The 20,250-nt window shown below is 39.0% G+C and overlaps 1 long non-coding RNA gene and 1 other non-coding gene across 3 annotated transcripts in view; both read left to right on the forward strand.

Annotated features, from left to right (window-relative positions):
• The window catches only part of LOC125921373 (uncharacterized), a 254,986-nt gene that overhangs the window by 154,828 nt on the left and 79,908 nt on the right, over positions 1-20,250 (forward strand). The window lies entirely within an intron of this gene.
• On the forward strand, positions 17,225-17,309 carry TRNAQ-UUG (transfer RNA glutamine (anticodon UUG)). Its single transcript has one exon. It is a non-coding gene; the product is annotated as a tRNA-Gln (tRNA).

Consider the following 20,250-nt stretch of genomic DNA (forward strand, 5'->3'; position numbering starts at 1 on the left):
AAGGATAAGGATAAGGATAAGGATAAGGATAAGGATAAGGATAAGGAGGTAGAGAGTGATGTCAGGGATTTTTGGTCTTGGATACCTCCTGTGAGGTGACCTCAGGCTGTCTATGACCCATGAATAAAGATCACTGCACTTTTCAAGGCTCTCTTTTTCCCCCTGCTGACCCCCATGTCCTGCACCCTTTGCCTCTTTAGGCCTGTGAGTGGAATATGCTCTTCTACTGTGTCTCCCCCTTGTGGTTTCTTTACACTTCACCCATACCTGTGTAAATACATGAAACATTACCCAAATTTGAGCACACCAAGGAATTCCTGTCAAGACACTGACTAATAAAAATACCGAGGATTGAGTTTTTGGTCCTCTAGAACCCCCAAAGCAACCTTACTTTGTGCTTTGTGAGATTTCTTCCTGGTTCTTGTCATCCATTTGGGCAACTTGTTTCACCTCTTTGGGGTTCAGTCGGTTCACTTCCAAAGTAAGAAACTATCTTGAGCAGGAATTCTCAAACTTGGAATTCCAAAGTCACCTGGAGGACTTGTTGAAACACAGATGGATGGACTGTACCTCCAAGTTTCTGAGTAAGTAGGTCTAGGATAGGGCCAAGAATTTATATTTCTTTTTTTTTTTTTTTTAATTTTTTTTTTCAACGTTTTTTATTTATTTTTGGGACAGAGAGAGACAGAGCATGAATGGGGGAGGGGCAGAGAGAGAGGGAGACACAGAATCGGAAACAGGCTCCAGGCTCCGAGCCATCAGCCCAGAGCCTGACGCGGGGCTCGAACTCACAGACCGCGAGATCGTGACCTGGCTGAAGTCGGACGCTTAACCGACTGCGCCACCCAGGCGCCCCAAGAATTTATATTTCTAACCAGTTCCCAGATGATGCTGATGCTGCTGGTACAAGGACCTTACTTTGTGGAACAGTGGTCTGGAAGATGATCTCTGAGACTTAACTTGTAACAGTATTCAGTGACCTAATATCAACATGCCAGAGTGGCATAGCTCCATTTTATTGTCCTCATGGATGAAACGATCCTACTGGTTACCTTTTGGAAGAATCCTTCCTGTAATAGTTAACACAGATACTGGGCTGTGACCATCTCAATAAATGGACATCATCTTGAATTATTCAGTGAAGAATAGAAACTGAGTCAAGGATTCACACTTGAAGAAATAGTCGTTCAATTCCAGATCTGCTTTTAAAGCACATATTCAAGGGTTTCCTATGGGTGCAGTTCCTGAGTAGGTTTCAATATACAAACGTTTTCATTTGTCTCTCATTTTTACATTTGGCTTGCCTCTGAATTCTATGTTTGGTAAAAAGAATCAGAGAGTAAAATAATATGCTTCCAAAACATTTATTTTGTTAAGTTTTGTTAGACCCACTGGAGCCTTTATAAAGGCACTGTGTCTTTATTTGTAGGCGGAAAGTTAGGAGAAAGTTTTAGGGATATGATCCAGAAGAGAAAAGGAACAATGAAGTCTGATTGTACTGTTTGTCTCTTTCTCATTGGAAAGTCAGTGGAACGAAATAGAGGAAATAATTTGGGGCTAGGGATATATAAGGAGGAGACTAACAAATACAGAGCAGACACATAATAAACACAGTAAGTTGGTTTTCCCTCCACAGTACTGATCAGCACACAGGATGTTCACCAAGATAAACTGTATATGTTTAACATATGTTTATAAGTCCACAGATAAGTGCATATATAATGAATATGCACATATACAGTAAAACCTTGGTTTGCAAGGATAATTCATTCTGGAAACATGTTTATAATCCAAAGCACTTGTATATCAAAGCAAATTTCCCCAAAAGAAATAATGAAAGCTCAGATGATTCGTTTTGCAACTCAAAAATATTCATATAAAAATGATTACAATACTGTAATATAATACAAAATAAAAGAAAATACAAAATATAAAGAAAAATAAATCAACCTGCAATTACCTTTAAAAACCTTAGTGGCTGGTGTGAGGGAGACAAGAGATGGGAGGGTTAATGTGTAGGACAACTTTCACTGTCACTAATGAAATCATGCTATCTATTGGCTCAATGGAATTTTTCTTTTCATGCAACTTTAACAAAGAACCTGTCCAATGACCTAGAAATGAAGCAAAGCATTCCTAAGCTTACTCTGGTATGGAAAAGCAAAGGACTGTCCATAGGTGCTTTGAGGTGACAAAAATACACTAGTGTCAGTTGTGGGCACCTTCCAATGTTCTGAAAAATCACCGATTTCTGCCAAACACCACGGCCTGAGACTGAGCATCTGAGCATGGGAGATGATCACCCACAATCCCACAGCGAGAGAGAGAGAAGAACCATTGGCTCTGTTGTGATCATGTGATGTTTGGCATCACATACTACTTGTATTGTAAGCACTCGTTTATCAAGTTAAAGTGTATTAGGGATGTTTGCTCGTCTTGCAGAACACTCACAGAACAAGTTACTCGCAATCCAAGGTTTTATTGTACATATATATATACACACACATAATATATACACATATATACATATTATATATACATAATATATATGCATAATATATGTATAATATATATTATATATATATATATATATAATTGGCAATCTACTCTTTTAAAATTTTGCATAAACAAACAAAAAAACCCCAAAAAGCCAGATTAATTCAGCTGATGAAAATTGTTGCATTGTACCGTCATGGTTCATTCTATCTTGTACTAAGATTACGTAGGACCGGGTAACTTTTATGGATAGGATATGCCAAATAAATAGTCCCGGAGGTGTTATGTACTGGAGAGCAGCCTGCGCAGGGCAGGTTATGTTAGTGGCCAAGTGGTGGCATTATGGGCCATAAATATTGTTTATGGAAGCCATGAGGAGATACCTGGACTTTAGCCAAAAAAATGTCAAAAGCCATAGATAGACCAGGCATGGGAGGTGATGGTCAAGGTAGCATGAGAGAGAGCTGAAAAGTAGCTATTTCCTCAACAGTTGATGAAAGCTTTACTATGACATTTTTCTCACCTGACACTCTTCATCACGGCTGGATTCCATATGGGTTCACTTTTGTCCTGGACTGGTTGATCTGACAATTGGTGAGCATGTCTTAGTCATCTGCTAGAGTCTAAGTCTATAGACTGAGATCTGTATCTATTTTTTCTTCTGTGTGCAACAACTCCCAACATGTATTAGGCAGTTAATAGATATTAAAAAGAGGCAATCCTCTATTTTGTTTTAATTTACTGATGCCACAACCGTCATGCACATTGAATTATATCGTGCAATTTTTCAATAATGATGTGATTCTCAGTAAGCTGTGTATTTCAGATCTGCTAGAGGTGTTTGCAAGCTACTCAATCCCTGGATGTTACATCAAACTGCTGCCAATCTGAGCTCATTAATGTGAATTTCCTGTTGACAATGAGCTCATTGACAACCTTTTAGACTTCTGCCAGTCTTTAACTGCCTGGCTACTTATTTATATCTTACCCGTTGGTCCATGGAAGGAAATAAATAAGACATAGGCAAATAAGAGAGACGGAAGCAGTCACACGATAGACTGTCTTTTGATTTCTAGAATCTAAAGTCTGCAGTCTTGGAAACCAAGTAGACAAGCCTGTGTTTTATTAAACTAGACTAAATCCTACGTGAGAAGTTGTAATAACTCAAACTCAAAATAGCTCTGGATTTGTGGTGACAGAGATGGGCAATACTCTGATAGAATCTGGTCCTGGTAGTGTCTGGAACCACTAGCCTATTGGCCCAGGAAAATATTTGGATGTTATATTCCCTTACTCTTTGCCTCGTTTCCTCTTTTTCCTTCTGAGATAGGGTTGTAAAAAATTTCAAGAGTAATTCTGACTTCAGTTATAAGGAAAGAATAAAATAAAATAAAATTTTAACTCAGAAAAAAAAAGAGGGCTATATTATAGGATATTATTCACTCATTCATTTATTCATTCATTCAGAAAATATGTCACGAATGTCTACTATGTGCTAGGCACCAAGCAGTGTTCTAGATGCTGAGGATACATTAGTAAATAAAAACATACAGAAACCTCTGCTTTCATAGAACTAATGATATCTCATGTCATTACCAAAAGGCAGGGTTGAGGCTGGGCCTCCAGAACCTGGGACTCCAATCCCCTCACGTCTGTCTGTGTTTTTGCCTCTACTCTTGTCACTGTGGTTCTTTATTTTTTCAGAGTAGAGTCTCCCAAATATGGGAGAACTTGGCTGGAAATAGTGCTCAAACTTGCCATCACATGCCTTTGTCATTAGAAAAGACCCACTCCCTTTCCTCCATTCTTAGTGTGAAAAATGCTTTGACTGGCTTGGCTTGGGTCATATGACTAAGTCATATGCACATTTCCTGACCTATCAACTGTGGCCAACCAGGGCTGTGGCTTCTATAATTGGCTGCCTTCACATCAGTATCGGGATTGGAGGAGGAATAGTTCTTCCAGAGAATGATGCTATTGCCTGACGAAGGAAGTGGCCCTGGACATATAAAAATAATAGTAGTCTAGTATGAGATCTGTTGTAATACTACATTCGTTTTTTTATTAAGGTTATTTGGGACATGATTTATATTCCTTGATATGTTCCCAAGATTCTTGAGGAATATTATAATGATATTTCATTCATCTGTGTTCTCCTCAAATGAGGTGGCATAAAGCTCTGCTAATAATGGATGCTTAATAAATGACTGACAGATTAATAAATGGCCTTGGGTTGTTGAAATTCCTCCACCATCGTGGGACATATCAAAAATAGAAATGTAATGGAAACCAATATCTTTTGAGCACTTATTCTGTGTCATTAGTATACTAAGTGCTTAACAAGTATTCTGTTATTTAATCTGTGCAAGAACTTTATGCTGTAGATTCATTTCAAAAAATTGTGCTTTCCATATTTTGATGGGGAAACTAAAGCTTGACAGAAAAGTAACGTTTTAAAAGTTACACAAGGTTACGGTCTATGTTAATATATCTAGACCTGCGTAATTTTTTAAAATAAGCTATATAGGATTCTTTAGGTAGTATGTGTTTTGCCATTCCCATAGAAGGACACATAGTAGTGCCTGGATGGCTTAGTCGGTGGAACATCTGGCTCTTGATTTCCGCTCAGGTCATGATCTCACAGGTTTGTGAGATTGAACTTCACATTGGGCTCTGCACTGATGGTGTGGAGCCTTCTTGGGATTCTCTCTCTCTCTGCCCCGCCCCTGCTCATGCTCTCTCTCTCAAAATAAATAAACATTAAACAAAAACAGGGCACTTAGATTCTTTTTGATTTGGAGCTGGGGCCAGGTTTGAAGCTAGGAATCTCTGACTTTTTAAGAATCTCTTCCAAACCAACCTTCTGTAGCTTTCTGGTTTCCTTTCGGAAAGTTCTAATTTTATGTCTTTTAGTCTGACAGGTATATTTTATTTCATTCTTTGTTCCCTACTATTTTAGCACAGCACTTAAAAAGCATGAGACATTTCTTTGGTCTGATTGTACTCTGGAAAAACATGTTGAAGAGTACCCAAGGATGTATTGTGAAAAGATGCTCATTGAAGAGTTTTTATAAAAGCGAATAATTAACAATAACCTAAGTCTCTATCAATGGAGAATGGCAAAATATATACTAACATTCTCAAGGAATACTATGCAACTGATCAAGAAGATTGAGGCAGGTCTATTTGTACAAACATAGAAGGTTCCAGATCTCATTGATCAGTGCACAAAAACAAATATTCAGAAAGGTATATATGATATGATTCAATTAATGAAACACAAACACCAAAAAATATATGTGCTCTAATGTCTATATTCGAGAGAGAAGGGGTTGGAGAAAGCCAGGCAAACTAAAAGGAAGTAGGAGGAGCCAGATTTGGTGCTAAAGATCAAAGAGAAGTTCAGGCATTTCTATAATGTTCTAATTTTTTAGCAAAGAGAATTTTTTCTTTTTTTTTTTAATGTTTTATTTATTCTTGAGACAGAGAGAGACAGAGCATGAGAAGGGGAGGGACAGAGAGAAAGGGAGTCACAGAATCCAAAGCAGGCTTCAGGCTCTGAGCTGTTCGACGCGGGGCTCGAACTCACAAACCGCAAGATCATGACCTGAGCCGAAGTCGGAACTTAACCGACTGAGCCATCGAGGCGCCCCAAAGAGAATTTTTTCAAATGTCATTGTTATTTGTTAAAAATTGTATAGAAGGACTTACAAATTTTGTCAAAGTTGTTTTTTTTTTTTAATTTTTAATGTTTACTTATTCTTGACAGAGAAACAGAGACTGAGTGCTAGCAGGGGAGGGGCAGAGAGAGAGAGGGCGACACAGAATCCAAAGGCAGGCTCCATGCTCTGAGCTGTCAGCACAGAGCCTGACATGGGGCTCAAACTCATGAACTGCCAGACCATGACCTGAGCCGAAGTTGGATGCCTATCCTACTGAGCCACCCAGGTGCCCCATTTTTTTCAAAGTTTTAATGAGCGTGTTTGCCTGGGAAACATTAGGGTCCGTATTATCAGGAATTGTTTAAGACAGCTATTGACTGAGTCAGAGTTTCCCTTTTGAATCAGGTAGCCACTTGGAAAACTATCCCCATCTTCCATTCTGAGGTTGAAGTAGCCAGTCAAAGGATGTGAAAGAAAAGGCAGTTTTCCTTTGCCAACAAGAGATTTGTCAGTCATAAGCATATATTCCTCTCCTTGGAGACTTGGTAACCCAAAGAGGAGAGCAGATGAGTGTTATTAGGAAACTCGTAATGTTCATTTGTGATAATCTCTCTGGCCAGTGTCCTAATTTTACCATTTTGACAGACTCATGCTAGAGAGCTTTTTGTTTTTTGCTTTGTTTTGTTTTTTATTAAAAAGAAATGTTCTTTTAAGAATGCTTTTCCTCTAATTATCAGATGAATGTATTGGTTATCCAATGGCTTCTCTCTTTGACCGGGATCTGTAGCTTTCTGTAGTCCTTCTGGGAATTTCTATCTACTTTTTCATCTGCTCCAGTTTACATTTCCCAAGGCTTATTTCTCTAATTGATTTTTTGTGTGATTTTTGCACCTCTGTGATTTTTGTACTAGTTGTTCCTGGTGTGCCTGTTAGCAGTATTGGCGATGATGCCTCACAAAGAATTGAATAAAAAACAAACACATCTATTGACTCAGCACAGCCTTTTTTCACTTCACCCCAACTGCCCGGCAGTCCTACTTGGCATTGAGAACCACCTGGTGATTCAGAGCCCCTTCGAGGTAAGCTGAAATCATTAAAACAAATGTAAGAATCTTCTGGCATTTTCCACAGCGGTTTTCTTAACTGCCGTGTCCAGTTCCCATCCCTGCATAAGACCTCACCTCTAGATGCAGTTTTTCGGGCAAAATCTAACTTACAATTGCCTGTGTTTGAGAAGAAGGAGGACGTTGAGGCTGGAAGACTCTTCTGCACAGCTGAGGCGGTGCTGCCTCCAGCTGCGAATTTTTGCAAATGTTCCACCTTTCCCTTTCCAACACTACCCTTCATTTTATGTTGGCTCGCCGTGTGAAAATCGAAGCAGGCAAACACCACAGGATTCTAATAAGTTTCTCAGTTTTGTAAGCAGTGTGACTTTTCTTACTGGAACGAGATAACAAAATGAAACTGCAAACCACAAACACACTTCCACCGACAAAATCTGTTAAAACCATGCAATATAAACTTTAGCTCCGGAAGGCTCCGGGACCTAGCCCACTTGAGCACTTCATCCCTGCTTCTTTACTTTGGAGAAGACGAATGTTATTTCTTTTTGTTGTTCAGTCTTGCTCACTAAGAAGGCTATTGAATTTCAGGTAGAGAAATTCAGGAAGGATAATATCATTTTCCTTCTTAAGATTTACATGGTTTGTGGAGTTTTGGCAGATGAATCAGCAAAATGAACGCAAAATTAAATATATTTTATGATGATATATAAAATGATGTATAAAATTCTTGGAGAGATTTCCTCCCAAAGAATGGACTCATGCAACTGTTACCTTATAAAAGAGGTAGATTCAGTGATCACTGAATTAATTGAAATTCAAAGAAATGCTGTCACATTTGGTGAGCGAAAAGAGATGCAAAAGTATCTAGTGGACCCAGATGTGTGGATTTTGGGAGTTCACGCAAAGAGTGTATAAAATATCTAAAAATACATAGATAAGAATATCACCACTAGGAAGAACAGTGAACTCACACTAAGTAATCCCTCAGCCAATGAAAATGATAGAAATTTATTCAGGAGCTAGAAGTGACTAAGAGTGTCTGCTAAATGTCACCTTTGGGAGTTTTTTCTCCACTTTTCTGCAGTTGCAGCATCTGTCAGACACCTTTGGTATTTTTCACTTATTTCCTTACTACCTGTGTTAACTCAGCTCAGGCTGCCATAACAGAATGTCACAGACTAGGGGGCTTGAGCAACAGACATGTATTTTTCACAGTTCTGGACTGGGAAGACAGAGATCAAGGTGCCAACCGATTCAGTTCCTGGTGAGGGATCTACCTTTCTCCTTGCTTATTCTGCTCCCGAATCATTGCACCAGATGCACTGGTCTCCCTATTAGCCCTAGAATACTTCAAACTAGTTTTTCCCCAGGACCGTTGCACTTGCTCTTCTTTCTTTGTGGGTGCTCTTTAGCCCTCCTGCTCTCTGATTTTTTTCAAGTTTCCATTCAAATGCCGTCTCCTTCAGTCCTTCTTCAATCCAGAACAGATCACAGTGTCTCTTCATTCCCCCATTATTCTCTAGCTCCTTTTTCTAATTTATTTTTCTGTATAGCAGGGATCACATCCTGATAATTGTTACTTATTCATACATATATTGTCTATTTCTATTAGAATGTCAACTCCATGAGAACAGGGTTTTTGTCCTACTCAGCACAGTATTCTCAGAATCTAGGATAGTACCTGGCACTGTTGTATAAAAGAAAGGAAGGAAGGAAGGAAGGAAGGAAGGAAGGAAGGAAGATAAGAAGGAAGGATGATAGGAAGGAAGGAAGGTAGGAAGGAAGGAATAAAGAAAAGAAAAAAGAAAGAAAGAAAGAAAGAAAGAAAGAAAGAAAGAAAGAAAAAGGAAGGAAGAAAGAAAAGAAAAGAAGATAGTCAAATCTGAAGCTTCCTTAGAGTGACAGGTGATCTGATCTGATAAACAGCTTCTGGTTGAAATTATGATCATTTTGATAATTAAGGAAAAAGGGAGTTCTATGTTAAGAGACTCTTTCCTGGATTTTGTGAAAGACTCGAGAAAATAATCTTTCCTCAATGGAGTTCTTGACACAGAGATTAGCATGAATTTAATTGGCAAAGTATTTTGGATGTAATTATGAATTTCTTTTAAATAATAAAGCAACCTTCCTTGGACCTTTTGCTTTTCTGTTGCTTGTATCTCCCCATATATCTCTGCATAACCTCCTGTGTTCAGTGGTTCTTAGGAGGGTTTGGTGGCATGGCACGGTGCCACTGCTGCAGGGGATATGATGACATCCCAGGAGAGTTCATGTCATCAAGTTCATGATCTGGCTGGGGAGACAAGACTTTGACTTGCAGCATCTAAGCGCATGTGGGATTAAGAACGAAGATGAATAGTTTAAAAATACTGTAGAGCTTCAGAGGAAGAGAGGGATGCATGTAGGCCAGGAAGGAAAGAAAGCTGTGTAAGGAAGACAGGATTTGCACCATGCCATGAAGGAAAGATAAGATTCTCATGGCTGACACAGAGAAATAGGGAGGGTGGATGGCATGATCGACTTGTAAAGGTGGAAATACCTGATGTGTTTAAGGGACCAAGAGAACATGGTACTCTATCTTTGGCTGCAGCAGTTGAGCGGAAGCAAATGTTTCTCTGTGCCCTTTAGAAATCCCACTTTTCATGGTGGACTTTGTCATCTAATTTCCTTTTCAAGTCTTGTTAAGTTGGAGCTCTTCTTGTCTAAGACACTTTTTGCCCTTGAGCAAAGTCACTCTCTGTAAATCACAGGACTCTTCCTTTTCTAGGTATACACTGAACACTTTCTTGTCTCAGGGATGTGACATTGGCCTCCATCATCCGTATTTACTTTGAAACTCTACTGCCATTGGTGTAAAAAATGGGAGATAACAGCTTTCTTAATCCCTGGCTTTGGAGTGATGGTGTGGGAAACTAGTTCAGCCAGGGAAGTCTCCCAATGTGGGATGAGGGCAATGGTGTCTCTTAAAATTAAAGTTGCAGGAAGCACTAAAATTAAGGGCATCTCAGGAGCTCCTGCCATTTGGTGACTCAGGGCCTTATAAAGGGCTGAAGCCAGCTGAGTAACAGATGTTCCCCGAGTTAAAAAATAGTATCTTTTGCCTGTGCACTATTTCATCTTTTCAAGGAAGCACGGAGAACAATTATTTATTTATTTTTAAAGCAAAATCACTAACCCTGCAGGTTGTCATCTGAGATACAAGCCGGGTGATTTAGGAGTAATTTTGGCTTCAGTGATGATGTGGGAATCCATAAAATGGCTTCGGTTCCAGATTTATGGCTTGGAGGGGGAGGATCGTGATACCCTGTTATATATCCTGATTTCATCTCTATCTCTTCACCCAAGGAAGGGTTTCTTCTTATTGTGACATTTTGTACTCTCACAGCTCACTTCTCAGCTGCCTGGGAAGAGGAGAATGATGCCCAGGAAAATCTGGCTTCTTTGGGAAGTTCCAAATATCACCAAAGGAGGCAGTAGGCAGGGTTTTGAGAGGTCACACAAAAGATGCTGTCTCACTTGCGTCTGCACACATCAGGGGCGAGTCGGTGGTTGAAAAATTGTTTTGCATATTACTCCTGATGTGTGTAAGAGACTTTGCCCTGGGGCAAAAGGGAAGACAATGAAGATAGGAGAACAGATGGGGTTCTTTCTGCTTGACACTGTGAAAAGCTATTGCAGAAATTATCAGTTTGGGGAGAAAGGTATTTTAATTAAATGAGTCTTTGAGAAGGGGACAGAAGGGAATAGGGAATTTCACACGGGAGATCATTTCCTCTTTCTTGAATATTTTTCCTCCTATAGTTTTCATAATACTGTTATATCCCAGTTCACTTCCTGCTGCTCCTTCCATTTCTCAGCCTCCTCCTTCTTGCCCAGCTCCCAGGGAACAGAGGCTCCTTAAGGACTCCCTGGGGGGAATGCTTCCCATCCTCTGGTTCTTTTCCTCTGATCTTGTACCTTCTTCCACAGCCTCAACTATCATCAGCACATGGATGAATCCCTGAACTTCATGATCCCCAATCTTGAGATTCTATCATTTATCCATTGGTTTGCAAACCAAAACTCATGCCTTTTGTCTACACCTAAACTTCATACGTGTGTTTACCCTGACCTGATGGACATCTCTACTGGGAGAACCACCTATAAGTATGCCTTTTCATGTCTCTTATTTCAAGGCTTTTCGTGGGCAGCTTGCTGTTTGTTTTGCATTGACGTGGATTGTTTGATGGGTGCACTTCTTTGAGTTTATGAATTGATTTTGAATATGCATTCCCCAGCCCACCAAAGTCTCCACCAATCCTTGACATTTATACCTGCTGCTTATCATATTTTTGCTACATGCCTGTACCTGAAGACATTTGAGCTTGGGACCTCAGACATAGAGGCATTTTTTATTTTTCTTCCTCCCTACTCACTTCATTCTTTCCCCACCACCCTATCTAAGCCGTTCCCAAGCCTGGTCTACACCATCTCCTCAGTGTCCACCAAGCGTGTGCCATCCTTTCTTCTCTTTCTGTCACTTAATTACCTCAGCATCTACAATAGAATCCTAGGTCTATTCTGCTCACCTGTGATTAATCATTCCGAAAGCTATCTCAGATGGTGGCAATTCCCTTATCTAACATTCTGAATTTGCTTCACATTCTGACCAAATTGAGTCAATTTGCTTCATCCTGGCATTAGGAGAAGTCCGTGGAGTACCCCCCCCCCAACTTGTCCCAACCATCATTTGTCTATTTTTAAATTCATCTCATTCTTAAGCCTATTCTTTGAGCAGATTGCTCACAGTTCCCTGAGCATAGCCTAAACTCTTCTGCCTCTCTACCTTTGCTCTGATCTTCCCTCTCCAGCTCTGTATGTTGAGATTCTATCTGTTCTTTAAGGCAGATAGGAGCATATAGGATCAGAGCAGACAAAAGAAAGGAATGAAGCAGGCCAGGAGTTGAGTGCAACGGGGAGTCGTGGGGACCAAACCAAAGTGGAGATCTATGACTGTTTCTATGCTGCTCTAAGTAATTATTGCCAGGCTGGCACGTGGACCCCAAATTTTCAGATCATCTTATTTAGCAAGAGAAGCCAGAATTCCACATACTGATAAGCAATATTCCAAAGTTTCAGTGTTGGCAACAAATTTACAGAAAATAGCTGAACAGAACCCATGGACCCCACATAGCCAGTAGCTAGCAGGTGTCCACTGGCAGTGCAGAATGCAGCCATATCTAAGCATTCCCTGATCCTCCCTTATCATGTGCCATCCCTTCTTTTTTTTTCCCCAAGTTTATTTATTTTTGAGAGAGAGAGTGAAAGCAGGGGAGGGGCAGAGAGAGAGGGAGACCAAGGATCTGAAGCAGGCTCCAGGCTGAAAGCAGAGAGTGCGATGCAGGACTTATACTCACAAATCATTGGATCACAACCTGAGCTGAAGTTGGAAGCTTAACTGACAGAGCCACCCGGGTGCTCCTGTGCCCTCCCTCCTTTGCTTATCCTGCACTGTGGCATTTATTTGCTTTGTATGTGGGTGATTGCTTAACACGTATCCTCCTTGAAAACTGAGACCATATCTTGCTCAACTCTGTAAGTCTCGGTCAGCTGGAAATTGGAATAGTGTTTTGTATGCATTAGACATGTGTTAGTAGGTACATTTTTAAATGGACTTCTCAGTAGTAACCTTGAATTATATAATTCTGATAATTAGGACCCAATAATGAGGCAGACTGGACATATTAGGTGATGAAAATGTATATAAACTTCCCAGTCCTTGTCCCCCACTAATTTTTCTCCTTGACTTTTGATAGCTCAGGAATGCACCCTTACTCTAGGCAGGAATTCTACTACTGAGAAAAGTATTTCACATTCATTTCCCCCCCAAGTCTATGAATTTGTTCTAGTTCACCTAGGTTCTGGTCCCCTGTACAGAGAAAAAGTATGCTTGAGATTTCTGTTGTTCAGCTTTACCATTATAATGAGGGCATGTTCTTCCTTTCATGATGCAGGTTTCCCCTGCTTTTTGAGAGTTCACCATACATAATTTTGCTTTTATGAATGACCTATGTCAGTACCTGTTTTCACTAATGGAGAGAAATTCAAAGAGGATTTATGCTTATGGCCATGAACCGTGATAGAGGGAAGCAAGAATGGCACTACCAGTTCCTTCTCTGGGAACCACACTCAGCATCTCAGCATCAGGCTGCCATAGCTTTGAGGTGTGTCTGTGAGTATCAGTGCTTTACCTGGATTTATTTTGTGCATCTGTTAGCAAGATGTGTCCTAAGGTATCATAAAAGTATAACTGAGATGATTTTGGGGGTTTGGGAATGCTTAAAATAGTTTCCACATAAAATAGTGGTACCTGCCTCTTTGTTTTATGCCATTTCTGCTTATGAAAGGTTTTTTAGGAACCCTGTAACTTTTCATAGTCGGGGGCGGGGGACCTGTATGATTTCTGGTGGGGAAGAAAAGGGTTTAAGGACAATGTCTTCTAACACTCTTGGAGAGGAGGTAAGATGGCAGATTAGTATGGGGACCCTGATCTCGTCTCATCCCTGAAATGCAGCATCAAATCATTTTGAACACCTAGGATATTGATCTGAGGATTAATGCAACAATCTGCATAATTTGAGCCAGATAACTTGCCAGATGGAAGAATTCATCCAAAAATAAAGAATAGGAAGAAATGATGTCCAGGGATTTAATCAACACAGATAAAAGTAAGATGTCTGAACTAGAATTTAAAATCACAATTATAAGAATTCTAGCTGAGGTAGGAAAAAAAGCATAGAAGACACCAGAGAATCCCTTTCTGTGGAGATAAAAAAACCTAAAATCTAGTCAGGCCAAAATTAAAAATGCTATAACTGAGGTGCAATCTTGAATGGATGCCATGATGGCAAGGATAGACAAAGCAGAGAAGTGAATCAGCAATATAGAAGATAAAATCATGGAAAATAATGAAGCAGGGGAAAAAACGAGGGAAACAAAGGCAAAAGGTCATGATATAAGAATTAGAGAACTCAGTGGCTTATTAAAAAGGAATAACATTTGAATCATAGGAGTCCCAGAACATGAAGAGACAGTAAAAGGGGCAGAAGATTCATGTGAGCAAATTATAGCTGAAAACTTTCCTTATCTGGGGAAGGACACAGACATCAAAATCCAAGAACACAGAGAACTCCCATTAGATTCAACCAAAACTGGCCATCACCGAGGCATATCATAGTCAAATTCACAAAATACACAGACAAGGAAAGAATTATAAAAGCAGCAAGGGAAAAAAAAGTCCTTAACCTATAAGGGAAGATAGATTAAGTTCACAGCAGATCTGTCCACAGAAACTTGGCAGGCCAGAAAGGAGTGGCAGGATATATTCAATGTGCTGAAATGGAAAAATATGCAGCCAAGAATTCTTTATCGAACAAGGCTCTCATTCAAAATAGAAGGAGAGATAAAAAGTTTTCCAGAAAAACAAAAACTAAAGGAGCTCATGACCACTAAACCAGCCCTGCAAGAAATCTTAAGTGGGACTCTTGAGGGGAGAAAAAAAACAAAACAAAAGAAAAAAGACCAAAAGCAATAAAGACTAGAAAGGACCAGAGAACATCACCACAAAAACCCACTCTACAGGCAACACAAGGGCACTAAATTAATATCTTTAATCACTCTAAATGTAAATGTACTAACTGCCCTAATCAAAAGACATAGGGTATCAAAATGGATGAAGAAATAAAACCCATCTATATGCTGCTTACAAGAGACCCATTTTAGACCTAGAAACACCTGCAGATTGAAAGGGAGGGGATGGAGAACCATCTATCATGCTAATGGATTTCAAAAGAAATCTGGAGTAGCCACACTTTTATCAGACACACTAGATTTTCAAACAAAGACTGTAACAAAAGATGAAGAAGAACATAATATCATAATTAAGGGGTCTATTTACTAAGATCTAACAATTATAAATATTTATACCCCCAACTTGAAACACCCAAATACATAAATCAATTAATCACAAACATAAAGAAACTCATTGATAATAATACCATAATAGTAGATGACTTTAACACCCCACTTACAACAATGGACAGATTAAGCAGAAAGTCAATAAGGAAACAGTGGTTTTGAATGATACACTAGACTGGGTGGACATAACAGATATATTCAGAACATTTCATACTAAAATAGCAAAATACACATTCTTCTCAAGTGTACATGAACATTCTCCAGAACAAAACACATACTGGGTCACAAATCAGCCCTCAACAAGTACAAAAAGATCAATATCATACTGTGCATATTCTCAGACCACAATGATATGAAACTTGAAATCAACCATAAAAAAACATTTGGAAAAAACATGAATACTTGGAGGTTAAAAAACATCCTACTAAAGAATGAAAGGATAAACCAAGAAATTAAAGAGAAAATTAAAAAATACATGGAAGCCAATGAAAATGAAAACACGACAGCCCAAAACCTCTGGGATACAGCAAAGGCAGACATAAGAGGGAAGTATATAGCAATCTAAGTCTTCCTAAAGAAGGAACAAATGTCTCAAATACACAACCTAACCTTATCCCTAAAGGAACTGGAAAAAGAACAGCAAATAAAGCCCAAAATCAGCAGAAGAAGGGAAATAATAAAGATTAGAGCAGAAATCAATGACATTGAAATAATAATAAAAAAAACAAACAAACAGTAGAATAGTTCAACAAAACCAGGAGCTGGTTCTTTGAAAGAATTAACAAAATTGATAATCCCCTAGCCAGATTCATCAGAAAGAAAAGGAAAAGACCTAAATAAATAAAGTCATGAATGAGAGGAGAAATCACAACCAACACCACAGAAATACAAATAATAATAAGACAATATCATAAGCAATTATATGCCAACAATTGGGCAATCTGGAAGAAATGGACAAATTCCTAGAATCATATAAACTACCAAAACTGAAACAGGAAGAAATAGAAAATTTGAACAGACCCATAACCATTAAGGAAATTGAATCAGTAATCAAAAATCTCCAACAAATAAGAGTCCAGGGCCAGATGGTTTTACAGGGGAATTCTACCAAACATTTAGAGAAGAATTAACACCTACTCTCTTAAAACTGTTCCAAAAAATAGAAATGGAAGGAAAACTCTTTCTATGAAGCCAGCGTTACCTTGATTCCAAAATCAGGCAAAATCCCTACTAAAAAGAACTACAGACCAATTTCCTTGATGAATATGGATGAAAAAAATTCTCAGTAAGATACTAGCAAACCAGATCCAACAATACATTAAAAGAATTATTCACCACAATCAAGTGGGATTTATTCTTGGGTTTCAGGGATGGTTCACAGGTCAATATCCACAGGTCAATCAATGTGATACATCACATTAAAAAAAGAAAGGATAAGAACCACATGATCCTTATAAAAGATGCATAAAAAGCACTAAAAAAACCCCACAACATCCATTCTTGATAAAAAAGTAGGGATAGAAGGAATATACCTTAAGATCACATAGGCCATATACCAAAGATCCACAGCTAATATCATCCTCAATGGGGAAAAACTGAAAACTTTCTCCCTAAAGTCAGGAACTCCACAGAGATGTCCACTTTCACCATTGTTGTTCAACATAGTGCTGGAAGTCCTAGCCTCAGCAATCAGACAATAAAAAGAAATAAAAGCTATCTAAATTGACAAGGAGGAAGTCAAACTTTCACTTTTCGCTGATGACATGATCCTCTACATAGAAAACCCAAAAGACTCCACCAAAAAACTGCTAGGAGTGATACATGAATTCAGCAAAGTCACAGGATATAAGATCAATGTATAGAAATCAGTTGCATTTCTATACACCAATAATGAAGCAGCAGAAAGAGAAATAAGGAATTGATTCCATTTAAAAAAATTGATCCCATGTAATATGAAAGAGATTGAAGAATACAAAAAGAAATGGAAAAACATTTCATGCTCAGATTGGAAGAACAAATATTGTTACAATGTCGATAGTATGGGCCGCCTGGTTGGCTCAGTCGGTTGAGCGTCTGACTTTGGCTCAGGTCATGATCTTCTGGTTTGTGGGTTCGAGCCCCACATCAGGCTCTGTGCAGAAAGCTCATAGCCTGGAGCCTGCTTCGGATTCTGTGTCTCCCTCTCTCTCTGCCCCCGCCCCCAACTCACACTCTGTCTCTCTCTCCTTCAAAAATAAATAAACATTAAAAAAAATTTTTTTTAAATTAAAAAAAATGTTGATGGTACCCAAAGGAATCTACATTCAATGCAATCTCTATCAAAATATCACCAGCATTCTTCACAGAGCAAGAAGAAACCATTCTAAAAATTGTGCAGAACCAGAAAAGACCCCAAATAGCCAAGGTAATGTTGAAAAAGAAAACTAAAGCTGGAGGCATCACAATTCTGGACTTTAAGCTGTATTACAAAGCTGTAATCATCAAGACAGTATGGTATTATCACAAAAACAAACACATAGATCAGTGGAACAGAATAGAGAACTTAGCAGTGGAGGCACAAATGTATGGCCAACTAATCTTTGACAAAGCAGGAAAGAGTATCCAATGGAAAAAAGAGTCTCTTGAACAAGTAGTGTTGGAAAAACTGGAGAACAACATGCAGAAGAATGAACCTGGGCCACTTTCTTACACCATACACAAAAATAAACTCAAAATGGATCGAAGACCAACATATAAAACAGGAAACCATCAAAATCCTAGAGAAGAAAACAGGCAACAACCTTTTTGACCTCCATTGCAACAACTTCTTACTAGACACATCTCCAGAGGCAAGGGAAACAAAAGCAAAAATAAACTATTAGGACCTCGTCAAGATGAAAAGCTACACGGAGAAGGAAACAATCCACAAAACTAAAAGGCTACCAACGGAATGGGAGAAGATATTTGCTAATGACATACCGGGTAAAGGTTAGTATCCAAAATCTATAAAGAACTTCGCAAACTCAAAACCTGAAAGACAAATATTCCAGTGAAGAAATGGGCAAAATACATGAGTAGACACGTTTCCAAAGAAGACAACCAGATGGCCAAGAGACACGTGAAAAGCTGCCCAACATCACTCATCATCAAGGAAATACAAATCAAAACCACAGTGAGGTACCACCTCACACTTGTCAGAATGGTTAAAATGAACAACTCAGGACACAACAGATGTTGACAAGGATGTGGAGAAAGGGGAACCCTTTTGCACTGTTGATGGGAATGCAGACTGGTATAGCCACTTTGGAAAACAGTATGGAGGTTCCTGAAAAAATTAAAAATAGAACTGCCCTACACCCAGCAATTGCACTAGTACGTACTTATCCAAAGGATACAAAAACGCTGCTTCGAAGGGACACATGCACCCCAATGTTTCTAGCAGCAGTATCAACAATAGCCAAATTATGGAAAGAGCCTAAATGTTCATCGACTAATGATGGTTAAAGAAGATGTGGTGTGTGTGTGTGTATGTGTATATATATACATATACGTATGTATACATATATATGTATATACATATATATATATGTATATACACATACACACACACACCTACATATAATGGAATATTATTCAGTGATCAAAAAAATGAACTCTTGCCATTTGTAACAACACGGATGGAAGTAGAATGTATTATGCTAAGTGAAGTAAGTCAGAGAGAGATAAATATATGATTTCACTCACATGTGGAATTTTTTTTTTTTATTTATTTTTTTATTTTTTTATTTTTTATTTTTTATTTTTTAACGTTTTTATTTTTGAGACAGAGAGAGAGCATGAACGGGGGAGGGTCAGAGAGAGGGAGACACAGAATCTGAAACAGGCTCCAGGCTCTGAGCTGTCAGCACAGAGCCCAACGCGGGGCTTGAACTCACGGACCACGAGATCATGACCTGAGCCGAAGTCGGCTGCTTAACCAACTGAGCCACCCAGGCGCCCCAACACATTCAGGATTCTAAGAACACAGTTCTGGACCCATGACATGAGGCTATCAGGAGACAAGACAAACTATTTAGTAGACAAACTCCTTGCCACAGTGGACATTTAAAAATAGAAAATGTGGCCCCTTTGCTTACTATCTAAAATTCAAAACAGGCTAGAGAAGACTGATGGGAAGCATAGGACTACAAACTATTATGATCAGAGCCAAGGGTGGCATGCATGAAGTAAGAGCACACAGAAGCAAGGTGTTCTTGTGTAAGAAGTAGCACACAAAGTTTGCATACGACTGTTTTATTTGGAATGTGACTGAATTTCATATTCCACATTTCTAAATTTGACTTTCTCACACTTCCTTAATTTTACTGACAACACTCTTCGCTCACTGTGTTTGAAACGCTGTACTGGGCTCCAGGAATACAAAGATGAACAAGATACATTCTCTGATCTCAAGGGACCCATCATCCTCCACAATCATTCTTTCCCACGATCCCTGACTACCTGTACATTTCTTAAGAGTAGGGATTCATGTCTTCAATTCCCAGATTGCATGTTCTTTTATTTCACAAATATTTTAACTAATGTCCTAAATATAATGCTAGGAACACAATGGTAAAAAAAAAAAAATAATAATAACACGATCTCCCTATGAAGGGGCTTACCGTAACAGAAGAAAGAAAGAAACAGATGGAGAAATCAGTGTTGAGATGGGAGAAAGGCACAGAGCTAGGAGCACACATACAAAAGGAGTATAACGCACTCTGACCAAAGCATAGGAAGACAACGTTTTCTAAAGGAAGTGACATCCAAGCCTAGCTGCAGGGATGAAGAGAAGTTAACATGCCAAGAAGGTAGCAAAAAGGTTTTCCACAGAAATGAAAGTTTGTGCAAAGGTCCAAGGTCAAAGAAATCATGGAACTCATGGCTGAGAGTGGAGAAAGCCAAGGTGATACCAAGAAGGGACTTCAGTGGGTCAGCATTAAAGAGTTAGGACTTTATCCTGAGGCCAAAGAATGACCACAGAACAGTTTCCAGCAGGATGTTGATAAGTATGTAGAATGGACTCGGCATTTTTTTTTTTTTTTTTTTTTTTT

The sequence above is a fragment of the Panthera uncia genome, chromosome C2 (genome assembly GCF_023721935.1).
Source record: "Panthera uncia isolate 11264 chromosome C2, Puncia_PCG_1.0, whole genome shotgun sequence".
Taxonomy (NCBI): domain Eukaryota; kingdom Metazoa; phylum Chordata; class Mammalia; order Carnivora; family Felidae; genus Panthera; species Panthera uncia.